The sequence below is a fragment of the Staurois parvus genome, unplaced genomic scaffold (assembly GCF_062004578.1).
Source record: "Staurois parvus isolate SC_StPar_1 unplaced genomic scaffold, SC_StPar_1.0 ptg000519l, whole genome shotgun sequence".
NCBI lineage: Eukaryota > Metazoa > Chordata > Amphibia > Anura > Ranidae > Staurois > Staurois parvus.
The window spans coordinates 711,964-728,415 of record NW_028318315.1 but is presented as its reverse complement, the minus strand read 5'-3'; the positions used below and the strand labels follow the sequence as shown (position 1 = coordinate 728,415).

General features: G+C 49.0%; 1 protein-coding gene across 1 annotated transcript in view; it reads left to right on the top strand.

Annotated features, from left to right (window-relative positions):
- Window positions 1-16,452, top strand: part of LOC149451809 (uncharacterized) — a 187,251-nt gene that overhangs the window by 151,247 nt on the left and 19,552 nt on the right. The gene's annotated exons all lie outside the window — the stretch shown is intronic.

Below are 16,452 nucleotides of genomic sequence, written 5' to 3'. Positions count from 1 at the left end.
AACTGTCGGTCTTTTTTTGTTTATAGTGCAAAAAATAAAAAACCGCACAGGTGATCAAATACCACCAAAGAAAGCTCTTTTTGTGGGAAAAACGGACGTAAATTTCATTTGGGTGCAGCGTTGCATGACTGCGCAATTGTGAGTTAAAGTAACACAGCGCTATATCGCAACAAAATGGCCTGGTCAGGAAGGGGGGGGAATCCGCTGAAGAGAAAATGGTTACAGATGGGTCTTCTCCACTCCCACCAAGGGGATATATTACTGTTTGGGATGAGTGGAAGGATTTTGTTACCTTCGTTTTAAAAACGGAAAAATGTATACTCACCTTTCCATAATTTTCCTTTTCTGGTGCAACTTCATGGCAGTCTACACTGGGTTGTGGCTCCGCCCCCACAACCTGATAGGACCGGTTAGCTACAAGTTGTTTAGCCAGGACACAACACAGCAATCACTGTAACTATCACCTCAAGGGTGGGCACCTGTATGCTGCCATGAAGATGCACCAGGAAAGGAGAATTACAGAATTACAATTTTCCATTTTTTTGGTGCATCATGGCAGCATAACTTGCCAGTTGGGTGGGTGCAAGAAGAACTCAAATTTATTAACCGTAACTGGCATGACCAGCTTGAACAACAGATCTGCCAAACTCTGTTGTTGTCAGGAGGCCAGTGGAGGGATTGGCACAGAGGGGTGGAGGACACTGAGTGGAGGCCAGTGGAGGGATTGGCAGAGAGGGGTAGGACACTGAGTGGAGGTCAGTGGAGGGATTGGCAGAGAGGGGTGGAGGACACTTAATGGAGGCCAGTGGAGGGATTGGCAGAGAGGGGTGGAGGACACTGAATGGAGGCCAGTGGAGGGATTGGCAGAGAGGGATGGAGGACACTAAATGGAGGCCAGTGGAGGGATTGGCAGAGAGGGGTGGCAGATATAGAACGGTTAGTAAGGTGGATGAGTCTGGCAGCAGCATTCATGATAGACCGAAGAGGGGATAGCCTGTGATGAGGTCGGCCAATGAGGAGGGAGTTACAATAGTCAAGGCGAGATATAACAAGGGAGTGGATAAGTTGCTTTGTGGTTTCCGAGGTTAGAAACGGGCGTATCTTGGAGATGTTGTGGAGGTGAAGTCTACAAGATTTGGACAGTGATTGGATTTGGGGCTGAAAGGACAGATGGGAGTCTAGGATTACACATAGTACCCTGGCATGAGGGGAGGGACTGATGGTTGTATTATTGATCTTGATGAAGTCAGGGGAGGGGGCATGGGCTGGAGGGAATACTAAGCTCAGTTTTGGAAAGATTGAGTTTGAGGAAGTGGAGTGACATCCATGCTGATATGTCACTTAGTTGGTTAGTAATGTGAGAGGAGACTGAAGGGGTGAGGGGTAGAAAGATAGATTTGTGTGTCATCAGCGTAGAGATGGTACTTAAAGCCATGGTAGTTTATCAACTGACCAAGGGAGGAGGTGTAGATGAAGAAGAGAAGGAATCCAAGGACAGAACCTTGTGGGACCCCTACAGAAAGAGGGAGTGGAGAGGAGGAGACCGAGTTATAGGTACCGCTGAAGGAGCGCTGCGATAGGTAGGAGGAGAACCAGGAGAGAGCAGAGTCTCTGATGCCAAGAGAGTGGAGTTTTTTGAGGAGGAGGGGATGGTCAACAGTATCAAAAGCCGCAGAGAGGTCAAGTAGTAAGAGTACGGAGTAGTGGCCATTGGTTGGGATGAGTACGGAGTAGTGGCCATTGGTTGGGATGAGTACGGAGTAGTGGCCATTGGTTGGGATGAGTACGGAGTAGTGACCATTGGTTGGGATGAGTACGGAGTAATGACCATTGGTTGGGATGAGTACGGAGTAGTGGCCATTGGTTGGGATGAGTACGGAGTAGTGGCCATTGGTTGGGATGAGTACGGAGTAGTGGCCATTGGTTGGGATGAGTACGGAGTAGTGGCCATTGGTTGGGATGAGTACGGAGTAGTGGCCATTGGTTGGGATGAGTACGGAGTAGTGGCCATTGGTTGGGATGAGTACGGAGTAGTGACCATTGGTTGGGATGAGTACGGAGTAGTGGCCATTGGTTGGGATGAGTACGGAGTAGTGGCCATTGGTTGGGATGAGTACGGAGTAGTGGCCATTGGTTGGGATGAGTACGGAGTAGTGGCCATTGGTTGGGATTAGTACGGAGTAGTGGCCATTGGTTGGGATGAGTACGGAGTAGTGGCCATTGGTTGGGATGAGTACGGAGTAGTGGCCATTGGTTGGGATTAGTATGGAGTAGTGGTCATTGGTTGGGATGAGTACGGAGTAGTGGCCATTGGTTTTAGCAGTTAGTAAATCATTAGTGATTTTTAGTAGGGCAGTTTTAGTGGAGTGTAGTGAGCCAAAGCCAGACTGTAAAGGGTCAAGAAGGTTGTTGTCAGTGCGGTAGGAGCTCAGGTGATTGTAGACTAAGCATTCTAGGAGTTTACAGGAGAATGGGAGCAGGGAGATGGATCTTAAGTTGTTCAGGTTGGTGGGGTCCAGGGAGGGCTTGTTAAGTATGGGAGTGATGTGCACATGCTTTAGAGGGGAGGTGAAGGCACCAGTAGAGAGGGAGAGATTGAAGATGTGAGTGAGGGAGCAAAGGATAGAAGAAGAGGGTGACTGTAGTAATTGTGAGGGGACAGGATCCAGGGGGCAGGTGGTGAGACGGGCTTCTGAGAAAACCTTAGTGACCTCTTCGGTAGTAGTGAGGTCAAAAGAGGAAAGTGTTGAGGGAGGTTTAGTATAAGGTATGCTAAGTGGGATGGATGTCTGTGCAGTGGCGATGCCCCTAGGAATTGCATCAATCTTGTTTTTGAAATGATTTGCAATATCGTAAGCAGTGAGTGAGGTGTTGGGTGGAGGTGGGGGTGGAGAAAGTAGAGAGTTAAAAGTAGAGAAGAGACAAGGAGGACTGGATGACAACCTATTGATGAGAGTGACAAAGTAGGCTTGTTTGGAAGCATGGAGGGAGGAATTGGATGTGAAGAAAGCAGATTTATATCGGGTGAAAGCTTGCTGGGATTTAGTTTTAAGCCATGACTATGTCTCTTAAAATTTCGGGTGTGGTCAGTCTGCCAAGTTTGTACTGGTCGGGGCCTGATGCTTCGTGCGGTTAGAGGAGCAAGCGAGTCTAATGTGGATGAAAGCGAACTGTTATAGACAGCAGTGGCCAGGTCAGGGCAGGACAGGGGAGAGATTCTGTCATAGAGTTGGTCAGTTGCAGAGTGGAAAGGAGCCGGGTTCAAGTTGTGAAGGTTTCTGCGGGTAATTGTTTGCTGCTTGGAGGGATAGGTGTTTGAAGATGAGGAGACTGTGAAGGTGATGAGATTGTGATCAGAGAGAGGAAAGGGGGTGTTTGTGAGGTTGTAGGGAGTGCAAAGACGGGAGAAAACAAGGTCTAATGTATTCCTATCAGAGTGAGTGGAGGACGGTGTCCATTGTGTTAAGGTAAAAGATGAGGTTAGGTTGAAGAGTCGGTTTCCTGGCCTGGTAAGCATTTGGGGGGGGCACATTGTTTTTTAAAGTTTTTAATAGGAGCTCTTCTTTTGTTTGTATTTTGCTGTGAGTGGGGAATCCCTCTGAGAGAAGATGAGTCACTGGTTGTTAAGGATGCAGCAGATGATGGCTCCTTAACAACCAGCTATTCACTGGTTGTAAAAGGCTCCGGCATCCGCCAGAGTTAAAATACCACACATTTTCACTACTAAAATACTGCATCGCTTCAAGAAAATGTAGCATTTTTTTTTTTGTAAATCAGAACCACTTGCAGAATTGAGTGATAATGATTCGTGGGGGAAATTCCTCATCAGACACTGAAAATTATTTTGCGACTTTGCGATGTGCAAACGTGCGCTATATTTCAAATTTCAGTGTTTTTGGTTTGATTATATTATTGAATCACATTTATTATTATTTTTTATGATTATTTATTATATTATAATTTATGATTTTGTGTTTCAAATTTTATCATACCCGGGATGTTTACTAGACTCTTGTTCGGACAGATTTCAGTGAGTTATTCCTAAAAATTACAGCCTACAATAAAAAAACATATTTCCATGCAAAAAATGTACCGCTTTGAGCACAGAAATACTGACATAATCAGACTGCTAGGGAGGCTACAGGATGAGTTTGCCTTTTGGACAAAAAAAAAAAAAAATGCACATTTTTTTGCAGGTAAAAAAATGTGCATTTATTATTTTTGTTCAAAGGACCCTGGAATGCATTGCATCTGTGATCAGTAGATCACTGATACCATGTAGGTTTCCTGCAGACCTGTAAGAATATCGGCTTGCTGTATGGGTTGTATGGGGTGGTACGAGGTATATGGGATGTACAGGGTGTATGGGGAAGTATGGGGTGTACGGGATGTACGGGGTGCACATGGTGTATGGGGATCTATGGGATGTATGGGGTGTACCAGGTGTATGGGGATGTACAGGGTGTACCAGGTGTACGGGGATGTATGGGATGTACAGGGTGTATGAGATGTAAGAGGTGTACAGAATGTATGGGATGTACAGAATGTGTGGGATGTACAGAATGTATGGGATGTACAGGGTGTATGGGGTGTACCAGGTGTACAGGGATGTATGGGGTGTATGAGATGTAAGAGGTGTACAGAATGTATGGGATGTACAGGGTGTACAGGATGTATGGGATGTACAGGGTGTATGGGATGTACAGGGTGTATGGGATGTACAGGGTGTATGGGGTGTATGGGGATGTACAGGGTGTACGGGATGTACATAGTGTACGGGGATGTATGGGATGTACAGGGTGTACTGGATGTACGGGGATGTACGGGGTGTATGAGATGTACGGGGTGTACAGGATGTATGGGATGTACAGGGTGTATGAGATGTACGGGGTGTACAGGATGTATGGGATGTATGGGGTGTAGAGAATGTATAGGATGTATGGGGTGTACGGGATGTACAGGATGTATGGGATGTACAGGGTATATGGGGATGTACAGGGTGTACGGGGGTGTACGGGGACGTATGGGATGTACAGGGTGTACTGGATGTACAGGGGGTATGAGATGTACGGGGTGTACAGAATGTATGGGATGTACAGGATGTATGGGATGTACGGGATGTACGGCCAAGCAGATATTCTGACAGGAAGCTTGAATAAACTACCATGGCGCGCCACAGAACCATGATAGTTCATTGAAAACTACAAGCTGACTGCCACTAAGGCGGTCTGGACTTGCAGTTCATTCATTCATGGAAGTCCATGAATGAATGACATGGCTGTGTGGGCGGAACCCCGCACGGCCACGCTGTTTTCAAATCTGACAGTACGGGGAAACTTCTCCCTGTATTATGTGTTAGAAGGGGGGACGGCAGGCGCGCCTGCAGCTATGGGAACATGTTACATGTTTCACCCTAAAAATGGGTGGAACACGTAACATGTTCCCAAAGGTGAACTTGTCCTTTATCCGATTCCCGCCCGGCCATTGACCATAACTGGCTGAACAAGACAAGTGGCATTTCACCAGAACTGTGCACCGTACGCGCCCATATATTTACCAGATCCTGTGACCACTATGTCCATTGATCCGAGGTACTGGTCAGCTGCGCTCCGCCCTGGTACCATGTGATCACTGTGACCAATCACAGCAATCACATATCCAGTAGTAAACAATGGCTGTCTTTCACTGATAGGTCACAGTGTGTCAGGAAGAGCTCATACATGAAGTTGGTGCAGAACAATAAGGAGCTCTGTCTGTGGCCAATGTGTTGTGCGCACACAGGCATGAGCTTGCGCAGATACCAGGTGGGCTATTTAAACGGCACTATTACCCTGGGTCATTGCTTTTTGATCTACTACATTTCTTGTAAATCTGCTACCCATTCCTGTGTTGATCCTCTGTTGCTGACCTGATCTGCTCCTGACCCTGCCTGAATGCCACCTGCACTGACCCCTGGCTTGTTTCTTTTTTGCCTGCTGTTACCAATCCTGGCCTGACTCCTGACTACGCTTCTGCCTGCTGTCTGTATCTGATTTGCACCCTAGTTGATGACCCGGATTGCCTGACCCCACTTACAGAATTTTCCTCTGTGCCTGAACCTGCTGATCTGTGCCTGACTCTTGCTCTGGTCCACCTGCCAGTGAGCATCCAGTGTGCCATTACTGCGGTCTCTGGATGCATGGCCAGCTCATCAGCATCTGTCAGCAGAAGACCTGTCAGTCGGGCCACTCTTTTCTCTGGTGTTCCTAAGCCAGAGGTGTAAGAAAAACCTAGCTCTGCATGTCAGGCTCCACCACCAGGTATGTAACAGTGATCACATACAGGGCAAATCATATCAGAACTGTACCATGCGATAGCTGTAACCAATCACATCCATTACAGTATTTCTCAATGGCTGCATGAATGCAGCCGAGAACTGTCACACATGATTGCTTATATAGTTATCAAGGCCATATAAGCAATTGTAGTGCAAAAAAAAAAATCCTTAGAGCAGTGCGGTGTCAATGGTAACAGTGCACTGCTCTAGTGACAGTATGTAAAAAGAAAATCATAAAATAAAAAAAATTACAAAATAAAAAGATTAATTTTTTTATACATACTGTCACCAGAGTAAGTCTACTGTCACTATGGTGATCATGTACAACGGCTGGCTGCTCTGATATTGCTGTATTTCAGTGTCACCAGCCATTATCAGTGCCACAGCAGTACAGTGTCACTAGTGTCCCTAATCCCCACCACACCAGTCAGTGTCCCTAATCACTGCCACCGACTCACAGTGTTCCCAGTCACAAGCACACCACTCACAGCATCCCTGATCACCACTAAACCCGTTAAAGTGTCCCTTATCAACCACCATACCAGTTCCAGTGTCCCTGAGCACCACCACTCTAGTCCCAGTATCCCTGATCAGTCACACCCAGGGGCAGACTGACAACTCATGGGGCCCCCGGGCAATAGGGGATCATGGGGCCCCTGTGTCCTTGCCCAAACTCAAAAAAGCCTATGAAAAAGGTACCAGGGGCATCTCATGGGGCCCCCTACTGACCACAGGCCCTTGGGCAGTGCCCGAGTTTCCAAATGGTCAGTCCGCCCGTGGTCACACCAGTCATATTGTACCTGATCACAGCCACACCAGTTACAGTGTCCCTGCTCAATGGCACACCAGTTGCAGTGTCCCTGCTCAATGGCACACCAGATACAGTGTCCCTGCTCAATGGCACACCAGTTGCAGTGTCCCTGCTCAATGGCACACCAGATACAGTGTCCCTGCTCAATGGCACACCAGATACAGTGTCCCTGCTCAATGGCACACCAGATACAGTGTCCCTGCTCAATGGCACACCAGATACAGTGTCCCTGCTCAATGGCACACCAGATACAGTGTCCCTGCTCAATGGCACACCAGATACAGTGTCCCTGCTCAATGGCACACCAGTTGCAGTGTCCCTGCTCAATGGCACACCAGTTATAGTGTCCCTTTTCAATGGCACACCAGTCATATTGTCCCTGATCACCGCCACACCAGTTATAGTGTCCCTGCTCAATGGCACACCAGTCATATTGTCCATGATCACCGCCACACCAGTTGCAGTGTCTCTAAACACTTCCACACCAGTTACAGTGTCCCTGATCAGCACCACACCAATCACAATGTCATCATACAAGTGTAAGCCAGCAACAATGCCCCTGTCCATTGATTGTTGCCACACCAGCAGTGTCACCTGACCAGTGTAAGTCAGCAGTAGTGTTCCTAATTGCTTCCGCAATAGTTCTCAGTGTCACCAGACCAGTGCAGCCAGCAATAACTTTTGAGTGACCTAGCTGGACCTGAGTGTGGGAACTGAATGAGCTAGTTGGGCTTGGGATGGACTAATGAGTGAGCCAGCTTAGCCTGGGCTGGACAACTGAGGGGGTTAGCTGGGTGAGTGGGCTAGCTGGGCTTTGGCTAGACTGCTGAGTAGCCTATGGGGATTGGGCTGGACATGCTGGGTCTGAGCTTCACAGCTGAGTGGTCTAGTTGGACCTGGGCTTGAAAGCTGAGTGGGTTGGCTGGACCAGGGCTTTACAGCTGGGTGGGCTAGCTGAGCCTGAGCTTGACTGCTAACTCTATCTGGGCCTCAGCTTGACAGCTGGCTGGGCTAGCTGAACCTGGGGTGGACAGTTGGGTGGACTTGCTGGGTCTAAGTTTGACAGTTGGGTGGGCTGTCTGAGCCTAGCCTTGACAGCTGAGTGGGCTATTTGGGTTTGAGCTTGACAGCTGGATGGACTATATGGGCCAAGGCTTGACAGCTGAGTGTGCTAGCTTGGACTGGGCTGGACAGCTGAGTGTGCTAGCTTGGACTGGGCTGGACAGCTGAGTGTGCTAGCTTGATCTGGGCTGGACAGCTGAGTGTGCTAGCTTGAACTGGGCTGGACAGCTGAGTGTGCTAGCTTGATCTGGGCTGGACAGCTGAGTGTGCTAGCTTGATCTGGGCTGGACAGCTGAGTGTGCTAGCTTGAACTGGGCTGGACAGCTGAGTGTGCTAGCTTAGACTGGGCTGGACAGTTGGGTGGACTTGCTGGATCTGAGTTTGAGAGCCAGGTGGGCCAGCTGAGAATGGGCTTGACAGCCAAGTGGGCCAGATGGGTTTGAGCTTCAGAGCTGGATGAACTATCTGAACCTGGGCTTGACAGACTTTGTGGGTATGGCCTTGACAGCTGGGTGGGCTTGCTGGGTCTTGGCTTGACAGCATGGTGGAGTAGCTGGACCTAGTCTTGAAAGCTGAGTGAGCTACCTTGGGTCTGGTCTTGAAACAGGAGTGGGTTAGCTGAGCATGGGCATTATGGCTGGCTGGACAGATGACATTGGGAGGCTCAGACTGGAGGCCATTATTAAGTGACGGTTGACATCCTTCTCCACCCACTGTCTGAGCACACACAAGGAAAGGAGACATAAGAGAAGTTGGTAGATAGTCATTTTTGTCTCACTCAGCCCTTGGCTTCCTATGCATTTCTCCTGACCCACTGCCAATGTGGAGCCCCTCCCAGGAAAGGTCCAGGATGCAAGTGATGTGCAACCACTGTCAAGGGCACTGTCACTGAGAAGAACAGCCTCGAAAAATATCCATACACAAAAATATCTCCTTAGGCTCTTTCTCTGGACACAAATCACCATGTAAATGACGCAACTCTTTGGGGCAGCTCCAGTTAAATGGCCACCCAGAAAAATCCTATTATTTATTTCAGGCATTTGAAGTGTCGTCAATTTACTCAGCACTTGACATACTCTACGTTCACATCAGTCCTTGCCCTCAAGGAGCTTACAATCTAAAGTCCCTATCTCACCTGAATAAGAATACCAGCATAGACAGCAGCGAGGTAGCTACCAGAATGTCTTTGGAGCGTGGGAGGAAACCCACGCAAGCACAGACAGAAAATGCAAACTCCAAGCAGACAGTGTCCTGGGTAGGTTTTGAACAAACAACCCTAGTGAGGCAATTTATGGAGCTCGGGTTATCTGTGTGATAATAAAATTTGTTTGATGATCCAAATCATTTAATTATGACAAATATGCAAAGAAGCCAAAACAAAACCTCAAGAAGGGGGCAAATACTTTTTCACAACACTGTACCTCTTTCATTTATTTCAGGTCCTTATATAGCGCCGTCAATTTACGCAGTGCTTTACATATATATTGTACATTCACATCAGTCCCTAACCCTCAAGGGGCGTACAATCTAAGGTCCCTAACTCACATTCATACATACACATACTAGGGACAATTTAGACAGGAGCCAATTAACCTACCAGCATGTCTTTGGAGTGTGGGAGGAAACTGGAGCACCCGAAGGAAACCCACACAAGCACAGGGAGAACATGCAACCTCCATGCAGGAGGCGCCATGGTCAGGAATCAAACCCATGGCCCATTTTCTGCAAGGCAGATGTGCTAACCACTAAGCTACTGTGCCACCCATAAGCTTTGGCTTATGGCAGGAAAGAGGTAAAATGGTTAGCACTTCCGCCTGGCAGTACTTAGGTCACTGGTTCAAATCCCAGCAACGGCACCACCTGCCTGGAGTTTGCATGTTCTCCCTGTGCCTGCGTGGGTTTCCTCCGGGTACTCCTGTTTCCTCCCACACTCCAAAGACATGCTGGGAGGGTAATTGGTTCCTGTTTATATTGTCCCTAGTGTGTGTATGTATGAATGTGAGTTAGGGACCTTAGATTGTACACCCCTTGAGGGTTAGGGACTGATGTGGATAACACACACACACGGTCGGGGTCACTCTACCAGATGGTTCTTGAGGCTGCAGTTCCTCTGAGCTCCACAGGGTGGTAATCTCACTTCTACACAGACAGGAAGTCTCTATGGAAAACAGGAAGTGATGACAGGTGTAAATAGGAAGTTCTGGGTGAGGTGGGAGGGAGTATAGAGGAGACGTTGGTGGAAGTGGCAGCAGAGGAGGTAATAAGATGTTATTTCCTATTTACACCCAGTAACCCCCGTCATGTCCGTCCTCTTCCCCCATGGTCACGTCCGTCCTCTCCCTCCATGGTCACGTCCGTCCTCTCCCTCCATGGTCACGTCCGTCCTCTCCCTCCATGGTCACGTCCGTCTTTCTCAATGGTCACGTCCGTCCTCTCCCTCCATGGTCACGTCCGTCCTCTCCCTCCATGGTCACGTCCGTCCTCTCCCTCCATGGTCACGTCCGTCCTCTCCCTCCATGGTCACGTCCGTCCTCTCCCTCCATGGTCACGTCCGTCCTCTCCCTCCATGGTCACGTCCGTCCTCTCCCTCCATGGTCACGTCCGTCCTCTTCCTCCATGGTCACGTCCGTCCTCTCCCCCCATGGTCACGTCCGTCCTCTCCCCCCATGGTCACGTCCGTCCTCTCCCTCCATGGTCACGTCCGTCCTCTTCCCCCATGGTCACGTCCGTCCTCTTCCTCCATGGTCACGTCCATCCTCTTCCCCCATAGTCACTGTGATGTCTTTTATCTCCAGCAGATGATGATACACACATATATAGTGTGGGAACCCAGATTAACCCCTTCCGGGGCACAACATTCCCCCACTTCCGGGGCCGGAACATTCTCCTCATTGTGGAGAGGGGTCATCCTTCTCATCCCATCAGTCTATACTAACGGATTATATGACTTTTATCAGTGTCGGGGGATGGGGGATTGGAATATGTATGTCTTTATTTTATAAGATTCAAATAAAAAGAGGGAAAATGTCATTTGGAGTCAGAGAATCCTATGACATCACACTGACCTCACAGCTCCTCCCAATGTCCCTCCATCCAGAGTCAGAGAATACTATGACATCACACTGACCTCACACCTCCTCTTCCTAAAATCCCTCCATCTCTTTTCTTTTTTTTTTATTCACCCTCTTGGAATGTGGCCGGACCCCTTGACACCCTCACTTGCAAAGCAGGATTGTTGGTCCTGCGTTGTATGTAATGATGTCAGAAAGCCTGCTTCAAGCTCATGGATGTTGGATTCCTATCGCCTGGGACATGTAGTTTCGTGCGCCGGGCAGGTAGATTTTTTTTGCCTATCAGGTTGAAGCAATCGGGCAGCAGCGCTGCCGCCCGATTGCTAACACACAGCCCACAGTGTCAGCCTCTCCCCCGCTATATGTCCTGGGCTCCTCTTGCCCATCTGCGGGCCCGAGACTGGTTCGGCGGGTGCCGCGGGATATGGTATAGGGGAGGGAGGAGGAGAGCGGACACATCTGCTCCCCTCCTTCTCCTGATCCGTAAGTGATGTGACATCACTTCCGGCTCCCCGTTCAACAGATTCCCGGTCATTGAGGCCGGGAAAGAAGGTAATGCAGTGCGATGTGCACCGAATTACATTCAGTGTAGTATAGGGGAGCCATGCAGGGTCTTTTAGACCCTGGATGTCTCAAAAAGGAGAACCTGTCACCAAAAATAATCACTTTTTTTGTCCCGTATGTGATTAAAAGAAAAAAAAGTTAATTTTTTTTTTTTTTTTTTTTTAAGTGAAAGTTACACCCAAGCATATAACACTCCCCAAATTTTTCAAGGCACCCACCCTCACATATGTATGTACGCACAAACGTAAAAGCACATATCCGGGCACCTACACATGAAAACTTGGATTGTGATACACATGTTCCATATCACCGTGCATGCCAGAATGAGAGCGATTATCACGTACCTGGTGATGGAGGCCAATGGAGAGAGGGCTTCCCTTGCGGCTAAGTTCCGGACTCTCCTGAGAGTGGGACAGCGGGAGTCAGGCCCAAAGTTGCACAGGTCGCCTGTAGGAGTGTTGGTTGGTGGTCCACTCAGAAGCACATGCATGGTGCATGCAGATAGGTCTGCAGACAGGAGGCTCCTGTGCGTGGTATGCAAGCCCTTCCGGGATTTGGATGTTTACTGGGTAGTTGGTTCAACCCAACGTCAGATACCAGGTGGGAATCAGAGCGGACGCAGTCAGATGGACAAGCCGAGGTCATTCACAGAGGAGCGATAGAGAGAGAGTATCCGTAAGCCAAGCCGAGGTCAGATCAGGGGTAAAGCAGAGTAGACAGGTCCAGTAGCAAGCCGGGTCGGTAACAGGAAATCACAAGTCAGAAACACAGGGAACGGCACAGGGAGCTAGAGATCCTCCAGCAACCAGAGGAAGTGATGAGCCTCCTTATAAAGGCTGTCTGGCACCAGACTGAGGCTGATGCGTGCTTCTGCGGCCATGTAGAGTATTGGCAGAAATGCCAGATCTTCCAGAACTCCTGCCGTGGACAGGACTCTGACAGTGCCCCCCCCCTAAAGGGGAGCCTCCGGATGCCCACCTGGGCCATTTTTTCAGGATACTTCGAATGAAATTCTCAGAGAACCCTGGGGGCATGTACATCCCCTTTTGGTTCCCAGGAACTTTCTTCAGGGGGGTACCCCTTCCATCTGACCAGGTACTGGATTTGTCTTCCCTGCCTTCTGCAGTCCAGAATTGCTTCAACCTCGTATTCCTTCTCCCCAACTGTTATCGGCAGAGGAGGTGGTTCTACTCCCTCTGGAAAAGGATCAGGAACAGCTGGCTTGAGTAGGGAGACGTGGAAAACTGGGTGGATCTTGTATGATTCCGGAAGGATCAGCTCAAACGCCACTGGATTTATTACCCTCTTGATCTGGAAAGGGCCAATGTACCTTGGACCCAACTTACGTGACGGGCACGGGAGTTTTAGATTGGCAGTTGATAGCCAAACTTTGTCTCCAATCTTCAGAGGAGGGTTTCCTCTCCATTTTCTGTCGTAGTGTTTCTTATAATCAGCCTGGGATTTCAGTAGAGACTTTCGGAGTACTTTACAGTTGTTCTGTAGCATGGAGAGTCTGTCCTGTACTGCGGGTACCGAAGCTTCAGGAATAGTGTCAGGTATGAAGGAAGGGTGGAATCCATAATTGGCCCAAAATGGCAACTGGTTTGTGGCAGAATGGACTGAGTTGTTGGCAAATTCTGCCAATAGGAGTAGAGATGCCCAATCATCCTGAGAAAAAGCAGAGAAGCACCGTAAATATTGCTCCAAAGTCTGGTTCGTTCGCTCCGTTTGCCTGTTACTCTGGGGATGGTAGGTGGACGATAAGCGGAGTTCCACCTTTAGGGCTTTGCAGAGGGCTCGTCAGAATCTGGACATAAACTGCACCCCTCGGTCTGAGATGATATTACTGGGCAGACCATGTAACCTGATAATCTCTTTGATGAAGGTTAGTGCAGTCTCTGGTGTGGATGGCGTACCCACCATTGGTAAAAAGTGGGCCATCTTGGATAGCTGATCCACTACTACCAGAATGGTAGTAAACCCCTCCGAGGGTGGCAAGTCCACAATGAAGTCCATTGCGACCATCTCCCAGGGATATTCAGGAATGGGCAGGGGCCTCAGCAACCCCCAGGCCTTGGCTTTGTCTCCCTTGTTCCGCAGACATACTGTGCACAACTTCACATAAGCTCTACAGTCATGATTCAGGTCGGGCCACCAGAAGGATTGCTGGATTAGTTCCATTGTCTTACGGGCTCCAAAGTATCCAGCCAGTTGATGGTCATGAAAAGCCCTTAACACTTGAGACCTCACTTCTTGGGGTACAAAGATTTTTTCCTTGTGTCACAGAAGACCATCGTGCCTTCTGAGCAAATTTTGTTCAGGTTCAGGGCATAGTGCAGAGGCTTGCTTGATCAAAGACTTTAGGCTGGGTTGGATCAGCAAAACAATTTGTGCCGACAAAATGGTGTTGGGGAGAAGACTCCTCTGGGTCCAGGAACATGCGGGAAAGGGCATCTGCCTTCCCGTTCTTGGATCCTGGGCAGTAGGTTATGTGGAAGTTAAACCTGGAGAAGTATAAAGCCCATCTAGCCTGTTGAGGTCTTAGGCGCTTGGCAGATCTTAGATACTCCAGATTTTTATGATCTGTGAAAATCATAATTGGGTGGCTGGCTCCTGAGTTCCCTGCAGGCCAAATAAAACCAAAATCAAAATGCGGTGAAAATGTCCCATGGTCTCTTTTGCAAACCACCATCAAAAAAGGGTCTCTGTTTCTTCCAAAGATGAAGGAGCAACTCCATTTTTAAATGGTTAAGGGGAACATTGCTGGTAATTGTCCAGAATTAAACTTGGTTTGGGTCTTTAGATGGTTGAGGAGCCATGGTGGGTCTTGTTTATAGGTTGGTCCTTTTCTTTGAATATCAGTGTTCGAGGAAGAGAGATGAGATGGAAACATTTTCTCTATAACCCATTCTAGATCAACAAGATGGTGGCGATGACTGGGAAGCCCAACAGTATCGCTATGACCTTGCCGATGTTCATGAGGCAGGATCTCCAGGAACGGGAAGGTGTTGGTGATGATGTCCTACAGGATATTGTGAGTCAGCTGGTGAAAGGGGTCAGAGGACTTTGTCAAGGCCACCCCAAGCCAATAAGGGTTATAAAAAAAGAGCATAAGGCAGCCTAGGGTGGCTCAAAAATGTAGGTGGCCCTGGCTCGGCTTCAAGGTCAAGCTGAAGAAGATGATACACTTGTGGATGAGGAGCCATGATAGGTCTTGCTCATGGGTCAGTCCTTTTCTATTACCATAGTTCAGCCATTGTTGCTATTTATGTTCAGGAAGGGGGAAGAGATGGTAACATCCTGAACCCATCCTAGATCTTGGCAAACAAGATGGCAGTGATGACCGAGAAGCCCCGAAAGCATCACTCTGACTTTGTGGATGCTCGTGAAGCAGGATCTCCAGGAAGGTGACGTATAGTGTCGGTGGTGATGCCCTCCTGGACAATGCGAGTCAGCTGGTGCAAGGAGTCAGAGAACTCCATTAGGGCCTCCCCAAGGGCAATGCGCAGAGGTTTCATGAAAAAGAAGAGCAAAAGGCAGCATAGGATGACCCAAGGACTTAGGTGGCCCTGGCTCAGCTTCAAGGTCAAGCTGAAGGAGATGATACACTTGTGGATGAGGAGCCATGAGAGGTCTGCTAATGGATCAGTCCTTTTCTATGACCATTGTTTAGCCATCTTTGCCATCAGTGTTCAGGAAGGGGGAGGGGTAAGATGGAAACGTCCTGTATAGAGCTCACCCTAGAGCGGGTGTCGGCAACCCGCGGCTCCAGAGCCGCATGCGGCTCTTTTTCACCTTTGCTGCGGCTCCGGAGCACACTGCCCACCAGGTGACAGGCAATAGGGTTGCCGTAGCTCAGTGGTCGGCAAGCCGCGGCTCTTTTAACCTCCCTGGCTGTTTTCCCGAGTGTAGCTCGTGGTAGAATTTCTATACCACGAGCTACACTCAGGCTTACCATGCGGCGCTGCTCTGGGGGTCCCTGCAGCACTTACCTTGTCCTTCGTTCCCGCGATGTGTCCCCTGCAGCGTCCCCGGCCATCTCCTCCGGCCGATGCCGGCATCCGGCTTCTGTGTTCCGGTCCCCGTGACGTCGGGACGTACGGGCGCCGCCGGCGGCGGGAAATTTAAAAAATGTCTTTTTTTTTTTTTTTCAATTTTCAATAGTAAAACATTGCTGTTTCATCCCATTTCACATACATATTGTCCCTAGTGCTTTGTCCTGTGCCCTGCCTGCATTTTGTCTGTTCTTTCTGCCTGGAAACTTAGAAATGTCCATGGCGTCCAAAAAGCGTCCCTTTAGGTCAAAAGCGGTTTTAGACCGGCTAGAGAACAGCGATAGTAAATCAGAACCACTTGCAGAATTGAGTGATAATGATTTGTGGGGAAATTTTCCTAAAAATTACAGCCTACAATAAAAAACTATTTCCATGCGAAAAAATGGTACCGCTTTCAGCACAAAAAATCGGAAGGAATCATACCGCCAGGGAGGTTAATGCAGCTCTTCTGTGTGCCGGGTGCCCGCTCCCCTCCCTCCTCTCGGGCGGCCGCCCCAAAAGTCAGGACTTTGCAGCTAGCCTAGCAATGGGCAAACTACGGCCCGGCGGACCTTATAATCCGGCCCGGGGAGC